The sequence below is a fragment of the Aulonocara sp. 'chitande type north' Nkhata Bay genome, linkage group LG9 (assembly GCF_057382095.1).
Source record: "Aulonocara sp. 'chitande type north' Nkhata Bay isolate Kocher_YH1m ecotype deep benthic linkage group LG9, A_spYH_male_GT1.1, whole genome shotgun sequence".
NCBI classification, from domain to species: domain Eukaryota; kingdom Metazoa; phylum Chordata; class Actinopteri; order Cichliformes; family Cichlidae; genus Aulonocara; species Aulonocara sp. 'chitande type north' Nkhata Bay.
The window spans coordinates 14324664-14351340 of record NC_141352.1 but is presented as its reverse complement, the minus strand read 5'-3'; the positions used below and the strand labels follow the sequence as shown (position 1 = coordinate 14351340).

At 41.4% G+C, this 26677-nt stretch overlaps 1 long non-coding RNA gene across 1 annotated transcript; it reads left to right on the top strand.

Annotated features, from left to right (window-relative positions):
* LOC147321847 (uncharacterized) lies at nt 1-26458 on the top strand. Its single transcript, XR_015131028.1, has 3 exons — nt 1-159; nt 18474-18528; nt 25841-26458. It is a non-coding gene; the product is annotated as an uncharacterized LOC147321847 (long non-coding RNA).
* Nucleotides 26459-26677: the final 219 nt, after the last annotated feature.

Sequence of the window (26677 nt, the reverse complement as noted above, 5' to 3'; positions counted from 1 at the left end):
GGTGTGAGTGCCGCGCTGTAGGCTGTGGGATGGTCGGGAGAGTGCAAGGTGTTGCTGTTAGGTGTGGTTGGGTTTACAGAAAGGGGAAGAGCATGCATAGATAGAATGGTGGAGTGAGGAAAAAAAAAGAGAGAGATGGAAGGATTGGTCATGCGCAAGGTAAGAGAGAGGCTTTGTTTGATTGTATGTGGTGGTGGTGGTGGAGGGGTTGAGGTGGTGATGTGGGGATGGGGAAGGAGGGGGTCGAAGCTGTCGTCTGTAGGGTTATTATTATTGCAGGCAATCTTTGTGTGTGTGTGTGTTTGTGTTTGTAAGAGAAGGAGATGTGAGGAGATATGAGATTCAGCTTCGCGGGTCATTATTATTATTTATTTTCTTCTGTGACGAATGGCATGTGGCGAAAATTCTGAAGGTTTGAAGTCACACCCTCGGTGACGCCACTGATTACGCGGCTCATTTGCATACATAACGAGAACTGTTGATGCAGGTACCGGCTGATGCCTCGACTAGTGCGTCTAGGGCCTCCTATTGATCTATCGATTCGAGTGGGAGGACTGAACTTAAATACAGTATGCGCATTCAGTGAACACACGCACACACACACAAGTAGGCCTCGACGATTAACATTATTCCCACCTGCCCCACTGTGCCAGTAATAACTCCAAGAGGAACATTAACAGTTGGGAAAGAGCTGAAAGGACGAGGGCAGAGCATATAAAAGGAAATATAGTTTAAATGAAAGAGAGATCAGAAGAGCGGAGTGGGATAGAAGAGCATTTTGCCATTTCACCCAGTTTAATAGGAGGACAGTTAATGGGCCCTTTTTTATCGGGCACAGGCATCAATCAAAAGGTGTCAGGCGGCCGCTGAATCTGGGCTGTGGTCCTCTTCACAGATGACTGATTAGCAAGCCAAAATCACCAGATCCATCTTCCGGCGGTCACTTTTATTACAGTCATTTTTAAAGTGACAGCAACCTGCCTTGTCTCACAACACTGGCCACCGCATATATATTCTCATCTTTTCTCCCCCCCTCTCTTTTTTTCCTCTCTGCATCCGTCTTCCTCTCTCATTCTGTCGCTGAGTATTTGGTCAGTCACTCTCCTGTTGTTTCCACACACCCCCCCTCTTCGTTTCTCCTTCTTTTAACTACTTTTATCTGACTTTCTCTCAGTCTCTCTCCAATTCCCCCACCCCCTGTTGGTACTACACTTATTCTCTCACTCTGCTGGGCAGGTTGAGGGGAAGCAGGGTCAGGGAGGTGTGGAGAGAGACAGGGGAGACAAGGGGGAGAGAGAAGAGAAAATAAGCCCCCCCACCTCTTCCATTGTCTGAAGGGTGTGTTCTGAATCCCTATATCGTTTGCTCTCCTGAGATGGTCGAGAAATTCATTTTGCACACTTTCCCCTGCTGTCTTACACTGGAGGAGGAATTCTCCATTCCCAAGCAGAAGATGAATGCAAATGAAACAGTTTCGGCGTGGGATGTGTTGGTCACAGCTGCATTTACATGGCTGCGTTCTACAGACGGCATTTTAAAGAAACAGACATGGTGACATTAAAGTTGGAGGCCGGGGAGTGTTAAAACATGTTTGGGGGGCCAGCATGTAATAATATGTTGCTGGAAAAGGGGTGTCAGGAGACTGTCTTGGGGTAGAATTTTGTTTTGGAGCTTGTCAGTCGGATTTTTCATCTTTTCTTACTTCAGTTTACTTACAGGCTGTGTTCAAAATAAATCACTGCATCAAATAATCATTGTGCAATCATTCAAAATGGCAGCTGAGCTATGTTTACCCAACGGTTTGCATACATGTGTGTGTGTGTGTGTGTGTGTGTGTGTGTGTGAGCGAGTGTGTATGAGGCCAGACTCTAAAGAGCACTCCTGTGTCTTGGCAGGAGATATGCTAATCGCAACTGACATCAATCTGAAAAACATCAGCCGAAGTAACATGTGTCTAAGATTACATTTACAACCTTCTGAGCAAAGAGGGACAGAGCGAAAGCACGCACACACACATACAATCACACACACACATGCGCGCACACACATAGTGAAGGAAAAGTGGGTCAGGTAAAACAAGCAAACGTATTTCAGAGACAGCCTGCCATTTGCAATGTCCTCAAAAAACAACTGATTGAACAGCTTGTCGAAACATTAAGGATCAAATTTGAAAGCTTTGGAGTCATCTTAAATACACGGAGGATTATTCTATTAAACAAATGCGCCCTTTGTTTTTAACTGCCTGCTTAAATAGGGAAAATTTTTAATATTTAGAGACACAAAAAAAGGATTAGTCCTTTCCTTTATTCAGGCTTTTAAAGTTAAGGTTATGAGTTCCTTTCATTTTCTTTTGATGAGGTGGAGGGAATATATTTATATTCCTGGCAGTGACATGCATTAGAAGACAACCTAGGTTACATTTTACAGTGAAACAGCTGAACATCTGAGTGACTCAGGCGGGTGTAAAATATGGGTCCTGCTAAACTCCATTTGTATAGGACGCTTAGATGTGAGTGCGAGTGTGTGCTGAGGGAGCAGATAGACAGAGAGACATACACACACAGGAAATCATAATAATGGTGCTAGCAGCTGTGGCTTACTAAGTGAACACATACGACTGCAGATATACTGGAATCGGTCTTCCCCTAAGCTCGGGTTCAGATCTGTGGGTGTGTGTGAGAAGGAGACAGTGAGAGAGAGGTTGCATGCGGAGAGGGGCTCCGTGCCTCCCTATCTTTCCATTATAAAGTTAAGTTAGAACATAAGCCCTCCTCATACACACTTAAACACTCAAAGTTCAGATTCATTTGTCACAGCTGAAAAGCATCAAAATTGAGACAACAAACTTTGCCTGCTATTTGTGTCGTTCTTTCTCTTTCCTTCCGCTCTCAAACACACTCTTAAGGACGCTTTCAGTCTATCTGGAGGGCAGCGGGCCACTCGGGTCTGACAGCGAATTCGTCCCGAACATCCGCCAATAAAAGATTGCTCCAGTATTTTACGCTGGAAACATTTGATGACAAGTAGTAACTAGCGTGAAATTCCCCCTAGATTAAATGTCCTAGGAGTTGTATTCCCATCCGGCAAATACACACATATGGGAACATGTAAGACTGCACACACACACGCAACCTGTAAACTCTCTGCAGGGGGAAGGCGCAGGAAACAAATATATATTCTGAGAGAGACACACAGAAACATATGGCCATAGAGTACACTCGGGCACAGTCATGGTCCCATGCAAACACAATGACAGAAGCAGACATACTATATGTACAGTATAGACTGGATACTATATAAATGCATATGAATGTCTGCATAGAAAAACACTGATTTACTCACAGGCGTTCAGACTGGAGACACACTGGGGGGCAAATCATAGCAAGAGACTTGTAGCTTGTTTGGCTGATTACCAGTCGAGGAAACAGTAGAAAGAGCATGCTCACACTGCCACCTCCATCCTCCTCCTACACACACACACACACACACACACACACACACACATGCATACATACAGCGTGTCACATACACAAACCAGTTTTTTTCTTTTCTTGTTTTTTTAGTGCTGATTATTATAATTGTTCTAAGTTCTGCTTTCTTCTCTTTTTCCCCACCAGTTTTTGCTCATTATATTTGTCTCGACTGAATTGAGACTTTAGCAGGCACATTGGTTCAAAATGTTAAAAAAATTTTTGTTTAATTAAGCAGGTAACACCGCGGTCAAGTAATGGAAAAATTTAGGGGTGTTTATACAAAATACTTGTTGGCATTTTTGGGGAAAAATACACAATTTAAATTAGACTTGTTGATTTCTTTGATCTCAATCTTTCAAGCTCTTTCTTTGTCTTTCACACGAACTCACACACACACGTACTCAGAGTGAGTCACACGATGGATAGGGTCAGACAAAAGCATCAGTAGGCTTCTTTGCCATCACAAACCAGCCTACTGAAAGTATCATTGCGCTATAACACAATGCATAAGTCTATAAGATAGTTTCTTTTAACAATATCAAGCTGCAGTAATTTTAGGCAAGGCAAGGCAAGTTTATTTGTATAGCACAATTCAACAACAAGGTGATTCAAAGGGCTTTATTTTAATTTTAGCTTGACTACTCCTCCAATCACATGACTCCGACCTTTCGCAACTTGAACATAGATGCAAAAGAATACTCTGATTTGGGTCTTTTGGATAGAATAATCTAGATTGGTATTCTCTTTCTTGCTTTTTCCATCTTTCTTTTTTCTGACCAAAAACTGATTACACCTTCTGTAGCATCATATTTCTTTACTTAGCTATTAGGTTTTCTCCAATATTCTATTCACTTTTATTAAATGAGACAACAAAATTGCCTTGAAACCAATTCGATTGCTTAAAATGAATATCTAAGAGGAGAGCTTACTTGGATTTTAATCCGTTTTATATTACGCTGACTCTAATGCCAACATTTAATAACTCTTAAATGCCCAACATATGTAGGCAGTTTTAATGTTCTAAGTTACACATCATGTCCAGTTTGCGAAAGTGGAAAACGGCAACAATTTCAGCCTAGTTTGGAGCTCAGTCACATCAAGAAACAGTGTATACATCATAAGAGATGTAATAAATGCCTTTAAAACAAATCTGCCACGATGGCGCAATTTCAGTGCCACCTGGTTCTTATGCAAGGCTTCCTGCTGTTCTCGTGCAGGGAAAGTCAAAGCAGAGCATGAGGAGGTCAGACAGAGGTAAATCTAAATAAAGTCTCTAACTGGGCCGCTTTACAAGGCTTAGTTAAAGATATTGATTCAGTTGTAAAAAGCAACATTCTGCTTAGTGAAGAGAAAGTTGCAGTTTACAACTTGTATGTTCATAGCATCTCTTGGCATGTGTTTCCGTTACCACAGTTATGTGCCATAATTGCATTAGACTTATGACCTTTCAGAGGAGTGGGAAGGAGCAAGAAAATCCTTGGAACATCTTAATTCGATCCCTTTCAAAGGGGAGAGGCCGATTTTGGGAGAGGAGGAGGCTGTGCACATGACATATTACAAGCAGAGCGGTGCCAGCTATTGCAGTGCCCTGTTTTTTATTTTCACTTCATATTCTTCAATGAAAGGTTCTTTTGTTGTCTACTGGCTGATTGACTTTAATAAGAAACATTCTATTGTACCAAATGTTGGTTTTGCACAAATGAACTTTGTGCTTCCCTTACTTATTTTCAAATTAGATTCAAAAAAAGGCACAGAGCAGTAGAGGCGGGCCTGGCTGTTTGGGATCACAATAAACATGACATGTACATGCACCTAAGCAGTTCTAAGTCATTCATATGCTCATACACAAAGCTGTAATCCCTTATCCTTTACACCCCAAAGTGCGTTATGGTCTAGAAAGAGAATTCAAAAAGCGTGACTTTGACAGAGAAGGAGGAAAAACAATATTTAGAGGAGGAAAGGACCGACGTGGAGAGATGAGAGAACAGGATAGTGAACTGACTATGCAACAGCATTCAACTTGATTCTCTCACGGCATTTAACATGGTTCAGTTATAAGGCTGCAAGAGTGTTTGCGAGTGAGTGTGTGTGTATGTGGTATCGACAAACTCAGCCCTTGATCTGTGAAGAGGAGGTGATGGTGTCTTAAGAGTTGGCTGTGTACAAATTGTGTAGATTTAGCCACTGGAAACAATCCTGTAGTGTGTGTGTGTGTGTGTGTGTGTGTGGATGGAGCCACTGAAAGCAATTCCTCAGAATAACCGGTGAGTTGGACTACCTGCTGGCATGAGCTAAGCTGTAGATCGATAACAAGTGTGCGTTTGTGTCCGTATATGTTAGAGTGTTTGTCGTATGTTTATTTGTGTGTGTAGGTAGGTACGTGTGGGTGTGGGTGTGCGTACGTGTGTGTTGAGGCATCATACAGTTACTGAACCATTTGCTATATTTGGCTCCCTCAATGCAACATCAGATTTTATGAAAGCAATCCATCTAAATCGGCACAATAAATTCCCATCAGCCGACAATTGCTTAAGTGAATCTAACAAGTGTTTCTAAAATCTTTATAAAATTACATCTGAGCTCGAACAGATTAGATGTTAGAAACAACATTTAGGTCAATAATACAGTTTAGACAACACGTCGGATCAATACGCACACATAAACACACAGCTGTGAGCACATTCACACGCGTATACAGATTCAGTTGCCATGGCGTCCGTATGCTTTTTGCATGTTCCTGTCACCCTGCCGACGAGAGTGTCATGTGCTGAAGGGCATGGTGACCCAAGCAGCCAGCAGCTTTTCCTCAAGGGTGACATGTCCATTACATTCTAACAACAGAGACAGCCAGCGTCCGGGCCTAGTTCAACCTGAGACAGGCACTGACACTTTCTCTGGCACTCATCTCCATACTACCACAGTTGCTGTATCACCAAGAATCATGTTTTCCTTTTTTTCAAAAAAAGATTTCAGGACATGTTTGAATTTCCACAGCATAATTTCAGCAGGTGTCACGGTGCAATATTCATGAAACAACCTTCAACCTATTGGCCTTTACTTTGTGCTGGCTTCTGCAAAGGAGAGCTGCAGGCAAATAAAATGCACAGTCATGTGATAATATAGAATATATCACAAGGTATTATTAGGCTGTGATCGAATAAGACAGATGAGTGAGTGCTGCTCGGGCAGCCAAGCTGCAGTTTGCCAAATAACCAAACGCGCCGGCTCTGGTCCATCTCAGATCTGATAGTCGCTTGATCTAATCATTGCATCTGGCAGCGTGGATGCATTTGTAGCAGTGGAGGAAAAAAGTTGGATGAGAATTCTTAATAGATTTTTGAGTGTACATTTTGTATAATTATGGTAGTTTAAAATTAAAATGTAAAAGAGTGGCAGAACACACTGGGGGAAAAAAAGTATGCATTGACGTATTTTTCACTCAATGTTGATGTTTATGGGGTTTTTTGCTGACAGAAATACTGAAGCTGGTGGAGGTAGGCTAACCACAGACCACAGGTACAGACACACTACGGCTCCACAAACAGTGCAGCTCAATGGTAACACAAACAGCATGGGTTCATAAGGCACATGGCACGCTACATAATTAGCATTGCTACTCATGTATATGATCACAGTTAGCCAACAAAAACCCCGCAAACATAATGATAACAAAATGGAAAGCCCAGTCAAATCAAGTTCAGATTGTCGCTGAAGATGCAGACAGCTCGTGTATTTTAAACAAAAGGACATGATTGATGATTGAACAATGGTAATTATTAATCCCAGAGTCCTGGTGAGTTTATAGCAAGATAAATTTGTAGCTTCAACATCCAAAATGTGCCTGTCATCAGTAATCATTAATAGCGCTGGATTTGTACATGCACTACTGTAAAAAATATTTTTTAATTAGCGTGTCTTACTTCAGTGAGATGCTGTGACATTATTACAGCACTACATAAGATAAACTACCAGAATGAGAAGCCGATTATAATATCTCTAACTTTACCCCCCTGTTAGGTTGTTAGCATTCCGGCGAGCACGTCTCAGTGCAAAAAGAAAAAAAAAAATGTTGATATGTCTGGCTGACACTAAACATAATCACTCCCGGAAAACAAGGACGGAGAGTTTTGAAGCCCTTTTTGATGTAGGCAGCAGCTTGGAGTCAGTAATGAGGATGTTGATTTTGTTCTGATTATAGAATTGCTGGTCTGTTTGTTGATATAGCTCAGCTGTGGCCCTCCCTCCCGCTGAGCTACATGGACACCAACTGCCAACATGTGAATTAAAGTTACTTACCATCCAATTAGTCATACTACTCACACTTGGAGCAGAAAATGTTCAGCACAACAAGAGATCAAATCCAGACCTCTAGACTAAGCCATTAGTTACTTATGAGATAGGTTCAGCTTGAGGTATCCTAATAAAAGCAACAGTAATATGCAATCAAATCACTGCTGCGGCTAACAATTGTTCATATTTTTCATAGAGTAGAATGAATAAGCTGACGTGTAATTAACTGTAATCAAATATATAGTACAGATATAGATATGCGAGGTACTGTATGATCAAAAAGGCTCCAAAATCTAACCTGATTTAAACTTGGCCAACTTCCTGTTCAGGGGTAGCTTCTCAGGCATGTCCTGACTGATTCCAGAGTAAGCACTATTTTTAGATCGCTCCCTAGAAGTCCTGTTCTGACCATTCATACTGTGCACTCACCACAGGCCATAAACTCGTGCAGAGTGCAAAAATCAACTGCTGTTTCAAACTGACCCGAATTTCAATTAGAGGATCACTGCTGGTAATGACAGCTGGGTCTCGGACTACGACTGAGGAGTTTTCAACAGTTTTTAGTGAAGAGTCGACACTTTCCAAGAGAGCAAATGATGTACAGCACGAGAATGGGAAAAGACTCATCATTCTTTTTTAACATTCACTGGGTGTGCGCTGTGATTGTCCCACTGGTTGAGGAATGTCAGCACTGATTTCAACTGTAACGTCCTATGGTCTCTGAAGGAGAATATTCAGCAGGATGATTTGAACTGTGGCCAGCATGTCATCTCATGCTGGCTTCGAGCGACACAAAACAAACCAAAAAAAAGCCCCAATGAATTTTAAGGGTTGCCATTTTAACACTGGAGAAAATCCTGTGCTTATCACAGAGGAAAAAGTGTGAAAAAGAGGTGTAGGAGGGTATGATCTTGAACGTAAAAGTGGCCAAAATTAAATCAGGTAAACAAATAAATTGGATTGTTATTAAAAAAGTAAGTTTTACACATTTCTTTAACACTTTTTTACTACTTGTTACAGTACTTTTACATTACTCATAGCATGTCCTGAAATAATAGGTTAGCAATATATACTGCACAGACAGACGCACATCCCTTTCCTAACGAAGACACGCACATAAGATTTTTGCGTTGAGCATTGTGACAATTATGTTGAGTATTTGCACAAAGTGGACAGCAAAGTTGAAAGCCAGTCCAAAGAGCACTTCACAGCTGTTGATGTGTGAAGAAATGAAGGCTACAATGCTATACACCTGTTGTTTTCAGCTAGCTTTGTGTTAGCATGCTGTCTTCTTAGATCAGGGGCGGGCAATTCCAGGCCTCGAGGGCCGGTGTCCTGCAGGTTTTAGATCTCACCTTGGGTCACCACACCTGAATCACATGATTAGTTCGTTACCAGGCCTCTGGAGAAGTGCAGGACATTTTGAGGAGCTAATTTAGCCATTTAAATCAGCTGTGTTGGTTCAAGGACACATCTAAAACCTGCAGGGGACACCGGCCCTCGAGGCCTGGAGTTGCCCACCCCTGTCTTAGATGCTTGCAATAAGAGGGTGGAGTGTTAGCAGTGAGTAGTTGTTTCTTGCCTGGGTGCAGTTTGGACTTTACAGTCATATTCTTGTTATTTTATGCAAAGAAAACAAAAGTAATGTCCATGTAAGTATTCCTCAAAAGTTATAGACCGCTTTCCCATTTTGCTTGTTTAGCTTTTTCACTTCACCCATCATGCAGACAATCTAAAATCTATGTAACGCAAGTAACCACATAGTTTTGTTTGCTTAGTAACTGTAATGTCATTACTGAATTTAGTTTAGTATTGGGTGACATGAATGCACTGCAAAAAAAATGTACATATTTATAGATACATATATATTTATCTAAAGTCACGCACACTGACAAATTTAAAATATCACCCATATCCTCATTCCATTAACAATCTACAAACTCAAAGGATGCAAACACCATCTCCAGTCTCTCATACACTGTGAATTTCAAGATGCACTTAAAAAGCAGCAGAAACAACTCATACACCCTCAAACCCTCTTAGTAAAAATGCTAAAATCTGAGCACTCCCATTATACATAATTTAGGGGAATCTATATTCATAGAAGTGCGGGGCGTGTTGTGCTCAATGGGGTAAAACGCCCCTGTGTGGCTAATGGAATGGCCTGAGTTGCGTGATTGAGTGAAATGTGCTGGAAAGATTGGGAGGAATTTTAGTGCAGATAAATAAAGAGGAGATTCTGCTTTTTACTGGTCGTCAGCATTAATGCAGCATCTCCCCAGGTGATCAACACATTCAAATGGAGAGACGGAGCAATGGAGAGAGGAAGTGATGGGGGAGACAAAGACAGGAAGAGGGCGAGAGGCACGGAGGAAACGAAAGAGAGAGAGAGAGAGAGTGAGCGAGTGAGAGGATACTTTAAGAAATAGCCTGCCTCAACCCTACTCCACATGCACAAGGGCCATAGTATAGCATCTCATATATCATCATAATGTTACCACTGGAAGGTTCAAAGGAAGCTAAAAAAGGGAGCGGAAAAAAAAATCTTCACAAATTCAAAGTCAAAATAACCAAGGGACATTATGAAGCTTCTACAGTAGATGACTTGAGAAGGCCAGACTTGTCACGTGCATTTTTCTCCTTTCTTTCTCTTCTGAGCTTCCATAATTTTACGACAAATGTGAGCGGGCAGCCCTTTCTTTTCACCTCCCACTCTCCACATCCATTACCTTTGGAGAGATGCAAAGTGAACATTTCAATTGGATTGCAATGGCCAGTTAGCGCTGCTTTGATCCCCACTCTGCTCTTTGAGGGCTCCATTGTTCCTGATTTGCTGGCTTGATTTGCCTGCCTGTGGATAATGGCCAAGGAACCACAGTCTGGCCTTCTCCCATCATCCCATTTATCCTTATCATCAGTCTGAAGCTCAAAACATATATAATATTGTGTGATATATCCTTATGGCTTGCAGTTCTTCATTCTCTGCCTTATATTGTAAGGAGTATATATAGGTTCTGTCATATAAAGTATACATCAGTCTGTAGTATAGCACCGACTTAGACATATAGGTGTTAATTCCCCAGATATCCCGCACTGGTGCCTAACTAGCTGGTTGGCAACAGAAACAAGCATCAGATACACCTTTGTTGCAGCTTGCGCTCAAACACAGACACTAAAAATTGGTACAGAGGTGACTTGAAGTGTCTTTTAGACTGTCCAGCAGCACCTTTGAGAGTAAAGCAGGATAATATGCATATCACCTGAAAGCTCCTCAGATTTGTTTTAAATACAAGCCATCTATTTAACACTGCATGGTCTCTTGTAGTGAGGTCAAGCATGCACTTTGACATCAAAAAGCCTCTTTTATTTTGTCAATGAAAGAGCTTCATTTTATCCTTCATGATCAAAGCTACAGGGGCTTTTTCTATAATGCACTGAGCGAAAATTGGCCTTTCACAAGCGTTGAGGGTGCATACTTGGTTATTTTACATGGATATAGGTAAATGTTACACGCTACAGAGTCTTTGTCATTGCTTTAATCTCTTGTTTACTAGTTGGTTGTATATTTTTAATATACTGTATACCTGTGATTTTGATAGTTTTCTCATACTATTAAAAATATTAAACTAGGTTTTTTTTGTATTTCCTTAGTAATCGCAGTATAAAACTGCATCGGAGCAACATTCCTCTTGCAGTTGAAAATTCTCTTGCAGTTGCAAGTATGCATCAAGTATCCCAGTAGATTTGTCCCGAAGGTGGTCATTGACTAGCTTCACTCTCATTTACACATTTGATTGTCTGGCTGAGACTTTAAAACAGCAATTGCCGGGGCCTCGCCTCTCTCTGGCTCTCCCGCGCCCCACCTTAAGATAACTTTACCACAGCGCGTGTAAAGAGAGAATGCAGAGAGCATTTGCTCAAGTGTCTGGTCTCCTCCCAGATACAAATGAACAATTTGTTTTCCATTTCTTTCCAAACCTTCATCTCAGCCTTTCTGCTTTGAAGTAGGGAGTGGGAAGGGAGGAGAAGGGTGGGAAAGGGGGGCTACAGATTGTACGATACTGTGTTTGTCTTCAAAGAGTCCGGGCTTGCTTACAAATGCACTAGCAAGTACAACACCTTCAAGGTGAAATTGATAAATCTGGTGGTAAGCTCTTTCATGGCAATAATAAGCAGAATTTGTAGAAAGGGTGCATGGATTTTTTTAGATGCAAATGTTGTCAAACACCAGCAGGCGAAAACTAAATTGAACTGTGCCAAGTAGATAAGAATATATTGAAAAAGCACAGAGGTATATAATTACATTCATGAACAATATCCACCTGAGTCTGGCACAGCTTAATCAGGGCTGATATAGTGTTTTATACTTTCTGTACTCAAACCATCCACTGTTCGCCCTTTGATCATTGCTAAAGTTGGCCTTCTTCAGTGAATTTCACATTTCGGAAATATCCACGTTTTCCCTTTACATATCAAACACACGATCTTATTGTAGTCATTCAGACGGAAACTTTCTAGAGGCAAAGACTGCACACAAACAAACAAGCCATGAGGGGGGAAAAGGAAAGACAAAGAGAAAAGGGAGGAAACTCATCAGTTGTCCATCTGGCAGATGACATCCTTTGTACCCCCTCTGTCATTTCTTTCTCATCTGCTAGGATGGACAGAATCTCCTCTCTCTCGCTCTCTGGGATGACTGCTTCACTGAAGTCCCTGGAGACACCTTTTTCCCTCTGTCTCTCGCTTCTCTTCTCTCGCGCTCTTCCTCTCAGTGGCTGCTATTTTCCCGAAACTTTATGAATTAGTTACAACCCTTTTTTCCTTCCTCACCTCTTCTCTTACTTTTTTCATCTCGAGCTGGACGCGAATTCAACACCTGCCTCGAGACCGACCGTCCGTCTCTGTGTCCATCTGTCTGTCTACCTCTCTCCCCGCCCTCCCTCTTTTTCTCAATTCCTGTCTGGGCCAAAAGCTCCTTGGAAAAAAAAAATACAAGAAGAAATTGAAAAAACTATATATATAGCTATTTTCAAGAAAAAAAAGTTAGTGTTCTCGCATTCATAAATGAAAGGCAGCTGTAGATCGAATGGCCTCACAACTTCCTGCTGTCTGCACCCCCCTCTTTCCTTCTACTCCCTCTAAGATTGGGCAGACACAGGGGGTGGTGGTGGTGTGTGTGTCCATGTCTCTGTGTGTATTTGTGTGTCCAACTCCTTTGTGACCGCTTTCCTGAACCCGAACCCTCCCTGCACAGAGGGAAATGGCGGACTGTGGCAACGACAGGGCAGTTTTACAGTGCACCAGGCTGAATGTTAAACTTATATTTAATGTATGACATTTCACACAAATCATCCGGCCACAGACATGACCCTGGGGTATTCCGCAGATTGCTTTTTCAGTGCCTCAGCAACTGTGGAATTATTCGTCCCAGAGAGAGAGAGAGAGGGAGAGAGGAGGGGAAAAAAAGCCTTTGAGTTTGGCGAAATGATCGCCCTCTCACTGCTCTGGCCATCCCAGACTGGAAGCTCTCGCTCTCTCTCTTTTCTCTGTGATATCATGATCGCAGGGCCGTGCCAAATTGAAAACATCTTGGCAGTCTGGAGGCTGTATGAAATAACCATATATTATGTGTAGTATAACACCCGATTGGATAGCAAAACAATTATGCTGTTTTGCAGTCTCAAAAGACTCCTTGTGCCCTTCTAAACCCTCAACTGCCTTCATTTCTATGTAAGAAATCTTCAGAGGGGAGTATGAAAATTATCTCAGATTTGTAAATTGGAGTTGGATTTTAACCCCATACCCCCTCCCAGAATCTCGTGTGATATGAATAAGTCTACAACAGTGGTATGTACATACCCCAGCACGGCCATCTGTACGGATTAAGAAAAATGCTGTAAATATCTTGCATTCAATTCCTCTCCGTGGGGCGTTTCTCTTTTTTTTTTTTTTGGCGTAGACACGGCATGGAAATAGGGGAAACAACAATAAGAGTTCATGAATACACAGTGAGGAGGGCCTTTACATCTCTAAAACACTGCAGTGCTGAAAATAAACACAGGGCTGCCTTTTTGTGCCGCTATGGCAAGCTTTTCAAATTGCAGAAAACCACCCAGAGAAAATTCAACACTTTCTTGCTTTCTTGTTAGCTCAGCCTTGCAAAACAATGTATTTTTTTCCAGCGGATTCTACAGCTGGGTCATCCATTTTATCTGAGGGGACATTTTTCAGCATTTAGTTTTAGATGTGAGAGGTGCACTGTCCACTATATCAGTGTCAATCCAGGTTTGTTTTCTTTTTTTTTCAAGGTTAGATGGTGGAGTTACAGTGAAGAGCATTAGGGCGTAGCTACCTGTCACACTCAACATAGTGCCAGATGCATGGCTGCAAACACAGGAGACTCATTATGAAAATGTATTAATAGACGAATTCAGACGCCCAGACCCTGTAAAACTGGGGTTTAGTGGCCCTTTATGCTTACATTCAAACCTAAAGCAGTGTGTAAACAACTCAGATAAGGATTTGTCCACATCATTTTCACTTTGTACAGCTAAGATCATCACCAGTGTAAAGACTACAGAAAGATAAAAGGAACAGGCTCTGCTCTCCGTGCACTCATTCCGTGCACAGCTACCCTGAGGTACCCCTGAGCAAGGTACCGTCCCTACACACTGCTCCCCGGGCGCCCAATGGCTGCCCACTGCTTCACTGAGTGAATGGGTTAAAGGCAGAGAGCAATTTCCCCACGGGGCTCAATAAAGTACAATAATGTACACACTTTCTTCTTTCTTTCTTCTTCTTCTTCTTCTTCTAAACTGCACACAAGCGCTTGAACATTAACAGTCAGACCCCAAAAAATGTTTAGAAGCAGCTACGCTCAGCTATATTAGCCCTTTGTGCCTTCAAGCTTAGATTTAGTGTATAAATATATTATTCGAGTGTGTGCTTGCATGTGTGCTACACACACTACTTATGATAAACAACTGAGATAAGAGGATTTGAAATTTTGTATTGTGTCTAATTATGAAGGATCATTTGATACAGCTAATAACGTCAGCATTGTAAACATGACAGAAAGATAAAAAAGAATATCATAGGCTGTGTTAAGTCCCCCTGCACCACACACACACACATACACATACACAAATACTGTAAGTCAGAACCACAGTCAACAGCATAATTATCAGTTTCCCCACAGGGCGTTAGGAAACCTGTTCCTAATTGGAACCCAGTTGGGACTTTACATGGATTAAAATACATGAGGCTTCTGCAACAGGGAAACACAAACACAATCGTGCATACACACAAATATAAAAACACAGCAGCCAGATGAGTTGGCAACGTTTCCCCAAATTTTTATTTACGCTAAGTCTGGCATGATCCCCATTGTCTCGCTACACACGGGTCGAGCGCAACAACACGAGTCTCCAAAGCACAATTACGCCACTATTTTCCCCCTGTTTTGTATTCTGTTTTTCTTTATTTTTGTTCCATTTCCCTGACTTAAGCTGTTGTCTAATGGACAGCATCGTGACAGAAAGGAGTTTGGTATCAGATTGAAGCCGGTTGCCCTTTTTGCCAATTTGCGAGCAGCCTCCTCTGTACTTGTAAGATGGCCAATTAGCTGACCGTCTGACAGAGGCTCTCTGACTGTGGCTATTAAAACACACACGTAGGTGCACACACACACACGCATGCAGAGAAATCGCGCACACACATACGAACACATGTGCACACGTATGCGCACACATGCAGTGCAGCGCTGCCTCTGACTGTCCATCTCTATCTGCTTCTTCTTTTTTTTTTCGAGAAGCGTGCCTAGACCTCACCTCTCACCTTCTACTCACAATTAGGCAGACACACACTCATGTGCACACACACATGCCCCTTCATTTTCCTTGCCAAAAGACACTATGCTCCTTGACCTCTTTCAATCCCCTTCCTCCTCCACCAGTTCTCCTTCCAAGCTCTTCTTCTTCTTTACCTCCTCCCAAACATATACTTCTCCATCCTCTCCCCTTTCGCTCCATTTAATTGTCCACTTCTGTAACTCCCACCTTTTCTTTTCCTCTTCGTCTTTTCCTCCTCCTCATTCATTTTCTCCTCTCTTCGTCCTCTCCTATCATCTTCATCCACAAACTACCATCTCTGCCCGAACCCATTTGTCTGACTCCTTTCATCTTCTCCTGCAGCTTCTAACTTAAACCAATCTTTACAACATGCTTTTTGGAATTTTAGTCTCTCTTACATTTTCTCTTTTTTCAAGAGGACTGTACTGTTTTGAAAGCACTAGTTGTTTTGTTTTGTTTAGGAGTATTTGCTTAGTTTATAGAGAGAAAAAAGGCTGTCCATATTCTTAAGTTAAGTTATGACTTTTTGTCTTTGTTGTTATGAGTCACTAAATTATCATGTTCCACAAACTACCATTCACATATTTTGGAACAGCCTTCCTCAGCTATCAGGTAAATCTGTGATTTGTTTCAAATGACGGCTGAAAACATAGTTTTATAGGTCAGATTCACCTTAAAATTTCCCCCTTTATTTTGGGCCACAGTTTACATCTATTTGCATGGATGCAAGTGTGTATGCTGGAATTAATGCGTAACCCTGTGGTTGATTATGGGTCTGTGTAACAGAACATCAAACTTTATAAATCTGTGTTTTTGAAAAGTGCTTTACAAATAACAGTGTTATTATTATCATTCTATAAGGGCATCCATGTGGAATTAAATGCATAGATAATATAACACAATGCAAAAATGCGCAAAGACATTTGACCATAATGTCTTATCCTAGCACACACATGTTGGGGACTAGCTTTATAACCACTATGCAGTTTTATTATAGCAATAACAGCATCCTGTGAAGAAAAGGCTTAATGAAGCAGCATATTTCTGAAACCTGATAAGCTAGCCTATATAGACTCACAACCCAAACACACATAAACCCTGGGGACCTTTCCCTGGAATCTCAACCTTTATACACCCCAAGCCCGAGCCATCCCCCCTCCCTCCTACTTGTCTTTGTTGTCCATCAGAGTGGTTTGTTTCAAGTCTCAGCTTCAGTCCCATCACCCCTCTCCCTCCACGGTCAAGTTCAAGGATCCCCCTAGAAACACAGAGGGTGGTGGCGGAGGGGGGTCGGCGGACGAGGTCAGCAGTTCCCTGGGACTATAAATGCTGAAGGTACAGACACCTGCAGGCATACCCGTGTACATGTAAGCGTGGACATGCGGACACTCTCACTCACATTCACCACAGGAAAAGATGTGTGTATGCATACACGTGTACATATAATTGTAGATAGACAGACACACACACACACAAAATGAATGATTCTGCTGCTTTACAGGAGGATGCGTTTTGTCCCACTAAAATAAAAAAAGAGAAAAATAAATAAAACATACTGACACCTACACGCTCATCCTTATGCACCTGCTACCTCAAGGTCTGTTGACTGCAGTCAAAATGGTGGACACAATAACACTGGGCTTAGCTTTGATTCCTAATATGGAGGAAACAATTCTATTTTTTTCCTCCCTGTGACGGTACTGACACTGCGAGATAAAATTCAAGCTTCCTCTCTCGCTGTCTCCCTCCCTCTCTCTCTGACTCGCGCACCCACACACAGACATACACATATACCACGCCCATTGCCTATTTCTCATTTTTTATATGTTAGGACATTACTCTGTATGTGTGTGTCTGTGTGTGTATGCGTATATATATCAGCTTCAATAGAAACACTGGGAGAGGAGGTTAAAAAACACAACTCCTTTCCTGAAAACAGGAACGCAATGAAATGTTATCGCACTAAATTTGACACGTTTAATCACTTTTTTAATTTGAGCACACGCCGGATCGACATAACTTCCTGCTGCAACTCCTTTTCAAATCCTTAATGCTAATACCTTGGACTAATATTTATTGCTAATTTATATGAGTCTCTCTCTCTTAGAATAATACCAACAAAAAATAAACTTTAGTTCTGCTCCGATAAGATTTATTTGCATTGGAAATGCAATCTGCATGCCTATCTGCAATTATTTCTAATTAATTTAATCTAATTCTTAGGAGACTATTTCAGTCCCAGAATTAACACAAAAGAACTTCCTGCCTCAGTTCTCCCACCAAAGATAATTATAAAAGTTAAGAGGGTTTGCTAATTTAAAAATGCTATCTGCATGACATCAAATGTACATCTTTGATCTCACTCTGTCCCTGATGGTTAAATGCCTTTAATTATATTCCAGAAAAATTAACTTTCTCTGAATAATTAACAGTGAATCTTCTTCTTTTTTTGTTTTGTATGTAGAGTGTGTTGCATACTTCTTTGCTTAATTAATTTTTAGCAACAAACAAACTCTAGACCACTGCTGAAATGTGTGAAAAATCCATCCGCTGCATATCAAAACGAGCACTCGGTTGCGTGAAGAGCGCAACAGCGTTGCCATTCTGCACACATGTGACCTGCACTTGGACCAGTTTCCTTAAAATCTCTGCATAACGTCAACCGTAATCCTTATACATTGTGAAAATTGCACAAAGCTCACATATGACCCACATGTGTTCTTGACGGTGAGGGGGACCCTTGTACATATCTCATTATATTCCCCTATAGCATATCAGCATTTCCCTGGGTGAATGTGTATACATACAGAAGAGAAAAAAGAGTCAGATGATTTATATTATCTTTATCACCCTGCTACAGGAGTCGACTTGCTTCCCCTTTCTCCACCTCCCCATTATGTAAAACTGTGGATTAGGTAGGTATGTGCATGAATCGTGAAGTCAGAAGTGTGTGTTTGTATGCATGCATGTGTGTGTTTGTGACTTTGTAGCATGTGTTTGAGAGAAAAGGGTATATATATATATATATATATATATATATATATATATATATATATATATATATATATATATATATATATATATATATATATATATATATATATATATATACACACATCTATGCATGCATGTATGCATCCATGCAGAGACCCCCTCCATCTGTCTCTCTCTCTGCCTCACCCTCTCTCTCCATCTATCATGCATCCATAGGTCTATCAGCTTCAGGAATGAGGTAGGGGGGAGAGAGAGAGAGAGAGGAAGGGGCGAAGGGTACACGGGGGAAAGAGAAATAAATTTAGCCCCCCTACTTTAAAAATGCACATACATTTCCATACATTGAAAAGGCAGTGAGGTGCACACACCCTTGCAGCTGTATCCCCAATATGCTCCCCCCCCCCCCCCCCCCCCCCCATACGAACATGCGGGCACACACACACACACATCCCAAAAGATGAATGCGTGTGTCCCTTTGCAGGGGATGCAGGTGAAAATCTACCCCTTGCCATATTTATCTTCATAAGAGCAGAAGGTGCATGCGTGTTTGTCTGTATACATACTGGTTGTGTGTGCCCGGACTCTGTGCATGTGTGTTTGCTTTTTTGTGTGTCCGTGTGTACATAAGTTCATTTACCTCAGCAGAAGAAAAAAGACCCTTGCTGCTCTCTTGCTGTATAAAAAAGATGGAAAACAACAACAACGACAACAAAAGGCTCGGCAACATAGATTTCGCTTGATTCCTCAATGTAATGCACATCAAAATATTGCAGCATGTACTGCGGGTCTCAAATAAGCAATTCAAGTCAATCGAATGTCTCAGGAGTTTGCAAGTTGCTGCTTCTTCACGCTAAATCCACAATTCCCAGACTCCTTCCTTTTTTCATTTCCATACCAAAATGTATTTGTTGATGCATAGATTCCAAATAGTCTATTTGCCATCTGTCATGTAGCAAGGCTTTCAGATACCAAAACAACAACCACGACCTTTCCCTAAAATGCAGCCGAAACACCCACCCCTTGTAGATAATGACGGCCTGTCGCGCGAGAGAAGAGAGAAACATGAGTGTGGTATTATTAAGTGAGACTAGTTTGTTCGAGAGAAGTGTTTTTGGCTTTTAAAAAGTTCCATTTTGCACTCCCCAGGCACCGCATATGGGGTACCCCAGGGAGGCATATGTGTGCGCGTGTGTGCGTATATGTGTGTGTACAGGGATGTAGTATGTGTGTGGACTCTAAAATATTCTGACTGCGCTGTCTAGCGGCTCACAGAGCAGAGAGATGTGTCCTGTCTCCTGCATTCAAATGCGAGTGGGTTTTGGAGAGCAAAAGTAAACAGATATGCTTGCTTGAACACACACATGAAGACGCTTGTATATGCACACCTGCTGTCTGGACATGTATGCATGCATGTACGCACAACCACACACACGTATGGCATTAATGTGAGCGCAGAACATGTGAACACAAGACGCGAGTGTCTCCTCATCTGTCGCCCGTCCGTATTTCAACACATATCCCCATCAATCTCATCGCCGGAAAGGCCTGCGCGTCTGCTCCACGCTGACAAACACACCGGTGTCATTCAGCCAATAAATATTTTTTAAAAAAAGGTGTCACGCAGGACCGTCATCGACAAGCTGGTCGTCATGGACGTGCCCTTTCACGGCCCGTGAAGCTACTGTTTTATGTGGCAATATAAACTTCTGCAGGTCTACTTTCTCAATTCACTCTTTAAGCTCTTTAATTCTTTTCCATTTCACACTTGCAGTATATGGGGCTGTAATATAAGACAACCCAGGACAATGAGCTGTCCAGTTGCTGAGGGGGGTTAGCTGACAGCGTGTTACAAAGGTGGAGGTGGGAGGGATAGCGAGAGGTCAAGTGAAGGGTAGTATGGGACCCTTCAAACAAGATATGACCCTTTAAAAGCCTCGAATGTGGTGACTAGTATCCTCCTCGCTACCACATTTCCTCCTGCTCTTCCCTCTTTCTGCCCCTCCTCGCTCTCACTTTTGTCCCTCCTCTCTTTCCTCACTTAATCCATTCACACACAGATGTGTTGTCTGTCATGACCATGATGATAAATTAGCGCGGGTGCTGCTGGTGAAATAGGAGCTGGTGTCTGAATGTCGAGGGCAATCCGGTGGACAATGCCAGGGATGAACCACGGATAGTTCAGCTGTGATTCGGTCTGGAGAAACACTTCGGATGGGACCGCGTTAGGGTCGTATTCGCTTCCAGTACAGCTGCGGCGCCACCGGACGGTGCTTTATCCGACAGATTGTCAGATTATTTAAACGTTCTTCAGAAACGCAGGTTTTATTTCTTCTTTTATGTCATTTTTTTGTGAGAAATATTTCAGTTATTTGAAATAAAGAAATACCACCAGCACACACTTTTAAAGTGAATACCAAAGAGAAAAAAATGTTACCAAAAATTAAAAAAAAGAAACTTTATTGGTGTCATTTTTTGTCAGATAGTGGGAGAATGTTTGAGATGCCTCTGAGTTTATCCCCGTGCCGTGCCAGCAAGTCCAATCACAGTCTTTGGTTACAACAATACCTGGAGCGCTGTAAAAATTGGTTCTCTGTGCATGTGTGTGTGTGTGCACTGGTGGGGGCAGAGGGGGCTGCCTGCCTGTGTAGGTGTGTTTATTTATTTATTTATTTTATTTTTTTCTGGGGGGGGAGTGTAATTCTTTTACCTGCAGGCTTTGGTTTCTGTGTGCCTGTTTGTGTCTATGCTTGCATTTGTGTGTGTACGGACATGTGTTTCTCATGAAGGCCCATGCCGGGCAAATTAATTCTCAGAAGTTGCGTGGCGGGGGCTCTCCTTCCCTTTGAAATGGGGCATACTGCTCCCTGTAATCAATAAGTCAAGCCATCTCGGCCGCATGTTGCAACCCCCCCCGGCACACAGATGAAGAAGCCCAATTTACTCATCATAAATTCTGATTCCCACAATAAATATGAGAGAAGGTCCCACGGTATTAGAATATCTGGAATCTCAGGGGCGTTTGAAATGCCGACTGGCCCTCGCCTCAGACTGGAGTTGCTTTGTTGTTTAGAATATGTGTTTTGTGTTGAATAATAATGACGTGGTGTCAGGAATATTTATTTTAGATCTGAGAAAGAAAAATTCCAAAATTAATTGTATTAATGAAGGTGTTTGTGTTTTCATGCCGACATTTACACAAAGTAAAGCATCGGATCCTGTTCCTGTGCACAGACATTTTTTGTCTACCTTTTGAAAAAAAAAGAAAAAGAAAATCCCTGTTTTTGTTTTGTCTTTTAAAAAAAAAAATCTGACCATTTTCTAATGAACCCCGACAGGCACCTCCAGACAAGAGGTGACGTGTGCAGGCACAGGCATGTGACGTTGGGGACATGCTAATCTAACGGACAAGTGCTGTCTCTCCTGTTTAAAGGCCCCTCTGCTCAGTAGGTCCAGGCACATGACAGTGACCTGGGGAGGGGAAAGTGTAGCGAAATTGTGACACACCTACAGAGGGCAGGATAGGGGCTGCTGAATCGGCTCCTTGAACACGGGTTAGTTTAAAAGGGAACGAAGAAGAAAAGAACAGAACTGCACAGCTGTAATATCTGTTTATTTTCAATCTCTGGCCATCTCTGCATGCAAAGCATCTTGTACACATATGAGTGTTGGCAAGTGTCACAGTATTTGTATGCACCCTGCAAAATTGATTTAATGCAACATGGCATTCCCAACACCAGTGGCGCTCTATCTATCTTCTTTTTGGCAAGGACTTCCTGCTCTTCCGAGCAGTTCCGTCGATACATGACATTTATGAGGCTCCCATGAGCCCCGGCACATGTTGCCCAGACAACTGAGACAGCTTCAGCGCCATGACAACAAAAACTAAATACTGTCGAGGCCAAATGTGAGCGGCCCACAGCCAACGTCATGGTTGAGATTGTCCAGGAGTGAACAAAGCAAATTTTTAAACAAAAGCTTGTTTCAGCTGATAAGAAGAAAAAACACATGACACGAGATGATAAGAAGAGAGGACGGGAGTAGGACTTCAAGAGGAGACTAAATTTAGCAAGGGAAACTAGAGGAGAAAGCAGTTCTCGGTGCTAGTCAATACAACTGTCTTCATTTGTAAAGCAGTGTTAAGAGCACTAATTCCTGACCTGTTAGTTACATCTGAGAAGAGAGAGCTTTGCCGGTTGCTAATCCATAAGTCTGCTGCTAAGTGGTTCATCAACGAGTGCCTGAGATCGAATGTCACCAATTAAGACGCCTAAATGCCTGGCTAATTGTGCTCAAAGTGTAGCACTCTGTCTCTCACACGATCACACATTATTAGTGACAGCACGCACGCATGTCCACGCACACATACACAGACAGAGAAACACAACTTGCTAATCAGCTGTGAGCCTTGAAAACATGAAAGCAGTTGTAAGTGTAGGAGAGAACGCACAGTTTGATTGGCAAAACAATTTACCCTTATGGTCACATCATTAGCAATTAAGATCAAACACATTTAAGCTTTACCGGCCAATAAACCCGGTGGAAGACTTGATGGTGCCGAACTTAAAGATATCAGATAAGGCAGCTTTAAATAGCTGTCTGAACGGTAAAATGCAGGCAAGCTGAAACAAGACGATGTAAATTCAATTTGCACACAATTAAATCTATTTTAAATTCAATGTATGTGATTAAAAACTGAATTTAAAAACAGAACTCCATGCTAGTTAAATGAAATTCAAATAACGAAACAGAAAGTTGTTTTCTAAAGGAAATATTGCAACATTAGGTCTTACATTGATTTTTTCCTTTTCTTTTTTAAATTTAAAAAACAAAAGCACATTCTCCCCCCCAAAAAACAAGAGATTCTGTCAATACTGATCAGTAGCGAGGGGACCATTTCTTCTGTGCACCATTTCCTCTACACCGCATATAACACTTACAGTGTGCGTTTGGAGGAGGAGGGATCTTTTGAAGAATGAGAACAGATAACATCTGCTCCCGGCCTCTCCCTGCCTTGCCCACAGGTCTGAGGAGCAGAGCGAATTGTGTCTGAAAGGGGATGATACCCATCGGAATGTTAATGGTGCTGAATATTTCAGAGGTGGGATCATCACATGGCAGAAGGAGGACGGGCGGGTTTCCCGAAAGCATTTAGTGGTCGAAGTTCTTCTCTGTTATTGTAAACCCAGAGTCAAAGATGATTTCAATGCACAGCTAACAAGGCCCAGTTGCTGTCGGGGAGGTTTGAGATGGTTGTCTCTCCCTCGCTCGAACACACTGAAAAAGTTGGATTGTTGCAGTTACAAATGGTTTTGAATATCATTATTATCACCATGCTATCATTATTCTTTTTCAACCATTTCATTTAAATAAATGTAACTAAACAAAACAGATGCTCATTAAACCTCAAGATGTGCAGCTCTTTGTAAAAAAAGAAGCCTCAGCCTGAAGTCTATTTTAAAGCAATAAACACAAGTAACTTCTGCTCCTTATGTCTTTTACAGTATTTATCATGATGAAATATTAAATCGCTATTGCACATATGGTAAATCCAACTAGCATAGTTATATGACATAAGTGGTTCTTAAGGTTTTTTTCATTCTTTTTTTTTTAGGAGGGAAAGAAAAATCTTGGGAGCCATAAAAAAAACAAGGGGATTGCCCAAACAGCCCGTATAAGCATCTGGTAACCACTACAGTGCCTTTATTTCAGCCAAAATGACTGGTTGTGTTAGCCTTGAGAAAGTGAGAGGGAAAGACAGCGGATAGACTGAGAGGAGGTTCTTTTTTGGCCAAAGTGAAATTGAAGTTTTTGGGAAGGGGGGGAGAGATAGGAAAAGAAGGAAGAGAAAAAAGGTCTAAAATTAAGAGAATTATTGCATGCTCCCAGATGTGTGCAAGCAGGATGACCTGGGAAAGTCAAAGTTGTCCCCCATCAATCATTGCCATATGCTTCTAGAGAAATGGATCCTGCAGGACACTTCATATTCCTCTTTCTGATTAGTTCATTTGAGAGATGCAGAAGGTAGGGTGGGGGGGTGGCTGGTGGCGCTCTGAAAATGGACGGCCCCGGTGTAACCCAAGAACAGAGCGGGTTCAATGTCAAAATTAAGGCTCGCTATTTAAGACTTTAGGGATCTTTTTTTTTCTTTTTCTCACTCACTCACCCGCCTCCATCGTACTCCTGTGCTCCATCTTTTCTTTTCAGAGGTTGGTGTCAGGGTGCGATAGAGTGAAGGCAATGTGTTCTTAACTCTGATCAAAGCAGGGAGAGAGGAAAGCTTTTCTAATGACTGGCATTCACTCTCCTTTCTTAATCCATCTCTCCTGTCTCCCATCCCTCCGCTCTCTCTTTCACTACCTCTTTCTCTCTCAGGGCATTGGTAATTATCGGTGAGGTCTTAGTGACTGCAAATGAAATTACCATTTAAGAGAGAGGGAGAAAGAGACATCCCCTTTGCCATAGGAGAGGGCTTAAGTGAGGCAGCTAGGGTTTCAGCTATTGATTTTTAAACTGCTACATCAGAGAGTGTAATGCTTTCATAATTTCAAATAAACTGTCTGGTTACGAAGTACTAATGAGAGAAAGAGTGAGAGTAGACCAAAAGAAGTAAGAGAACGATGGGGGTTGAATTTTAAGTGTCGATGTGCATACGGGGAAGTTCGACGAATGTACCGGTCAGACGAAACGATCAATGTGTCAATACTCTGATAGTTTTCGTTTGTTTGTTTTCAAGAAAACATCGGCGAATGCTAAATATTTTATGTCGTAATTAATGTTAATACAAACCCCGCTGCTAATATGATATGATTTTGCATGAATTTGTGCCCGCAGGTAATATATAGAGATATATAAATGTAGAATACGCCGTGATTTCACTTCACAAACACTGCCGCTCAGCTGGAAAAGATATATTCCTGCAAAAGTATCAGTTTTCTAGCTGCCTTTTAAAAATATGAGCATGCCAGGCAGTCAGTCTTTCTTGCAGACGTAGGTCACATATTCTTAAGAAATTTCAAATGTGTGATATATAAAATAATAATCTTGTCCAAAAAGTTATTTAAGTAATGACAGTATTTTTTTTCCCCTACTGATAGAAAAGGAAAAGATAATAAAGATGAGAGATTGCGAAAGGAAGATTGATTTCTGGATGACACTGCATAAACCCAAATCTCTGTCTCCCTCTCTCTCTCTTTCTCTCTCTGTTTTCCTCCCCCTCTCTCTCTCTCACCACAGACCGCAGGCCGTTGGAGGCAGCTTAGAAATCTCTTACATCTGGAACAGCCATAATTCGTGGGATTTGGCCTGACAGCCATGACAGGCACTGGGGCGGCCAGCAACAACTGTCTCCTGTGTTAGCAGCAGTCTGTACGTTAGCTCCGTGAGAGAGAGGGAGAAAAAGAGACAGAGAAGGAGAGACAAAGAGTGTCAATATGCAGAAGCCGTGTGTATACATTCAAACTTCCACTTTATCCCGGGAGCTCATGGAGATTAAACTCACCTCAACAATGTTTGCACTTTTTTTTTTTTTTCCCAAGTTTGGGACAATGTAAAATGTAATCACGGCACATTTACAGTACAGTTGTAGAAAGTAAATTCGTAAGTTTATTCAAACAATTTACTTTTTGGTTTTATACCTTAAATCCTGCTTTATGCTCCTAATTCATTATGGTAATTGTTTAATTCAGTCCACTACAAATATTTCACGTCACACTAATTAATATTTTCAAAATTTATGATAAAAATAAATACATTGGTAAGTGGTTTGGTATGTACAAAGATTTTGTATATTTTTAAATGTTTAATTCTATATTAAATAAATTGTCTAACTACATTTAAATGAATTCTACAGCAACTGATCAGTAATTTTAATGTAATAATATACCTATGATATATTTACATATCACAAGATTAAATGGAAAAAATTATTTTTTACAGTTTTTTAACATCTTTAATATAAAAACAGGAATAATATTTTTTTTTACCTGAAGCAAATTGAAATGAGTGTTTTATTATTTTTACATATTTGGCATTGAAACTTTTACTTAAACAGATATTTTTCTATCTAGAATC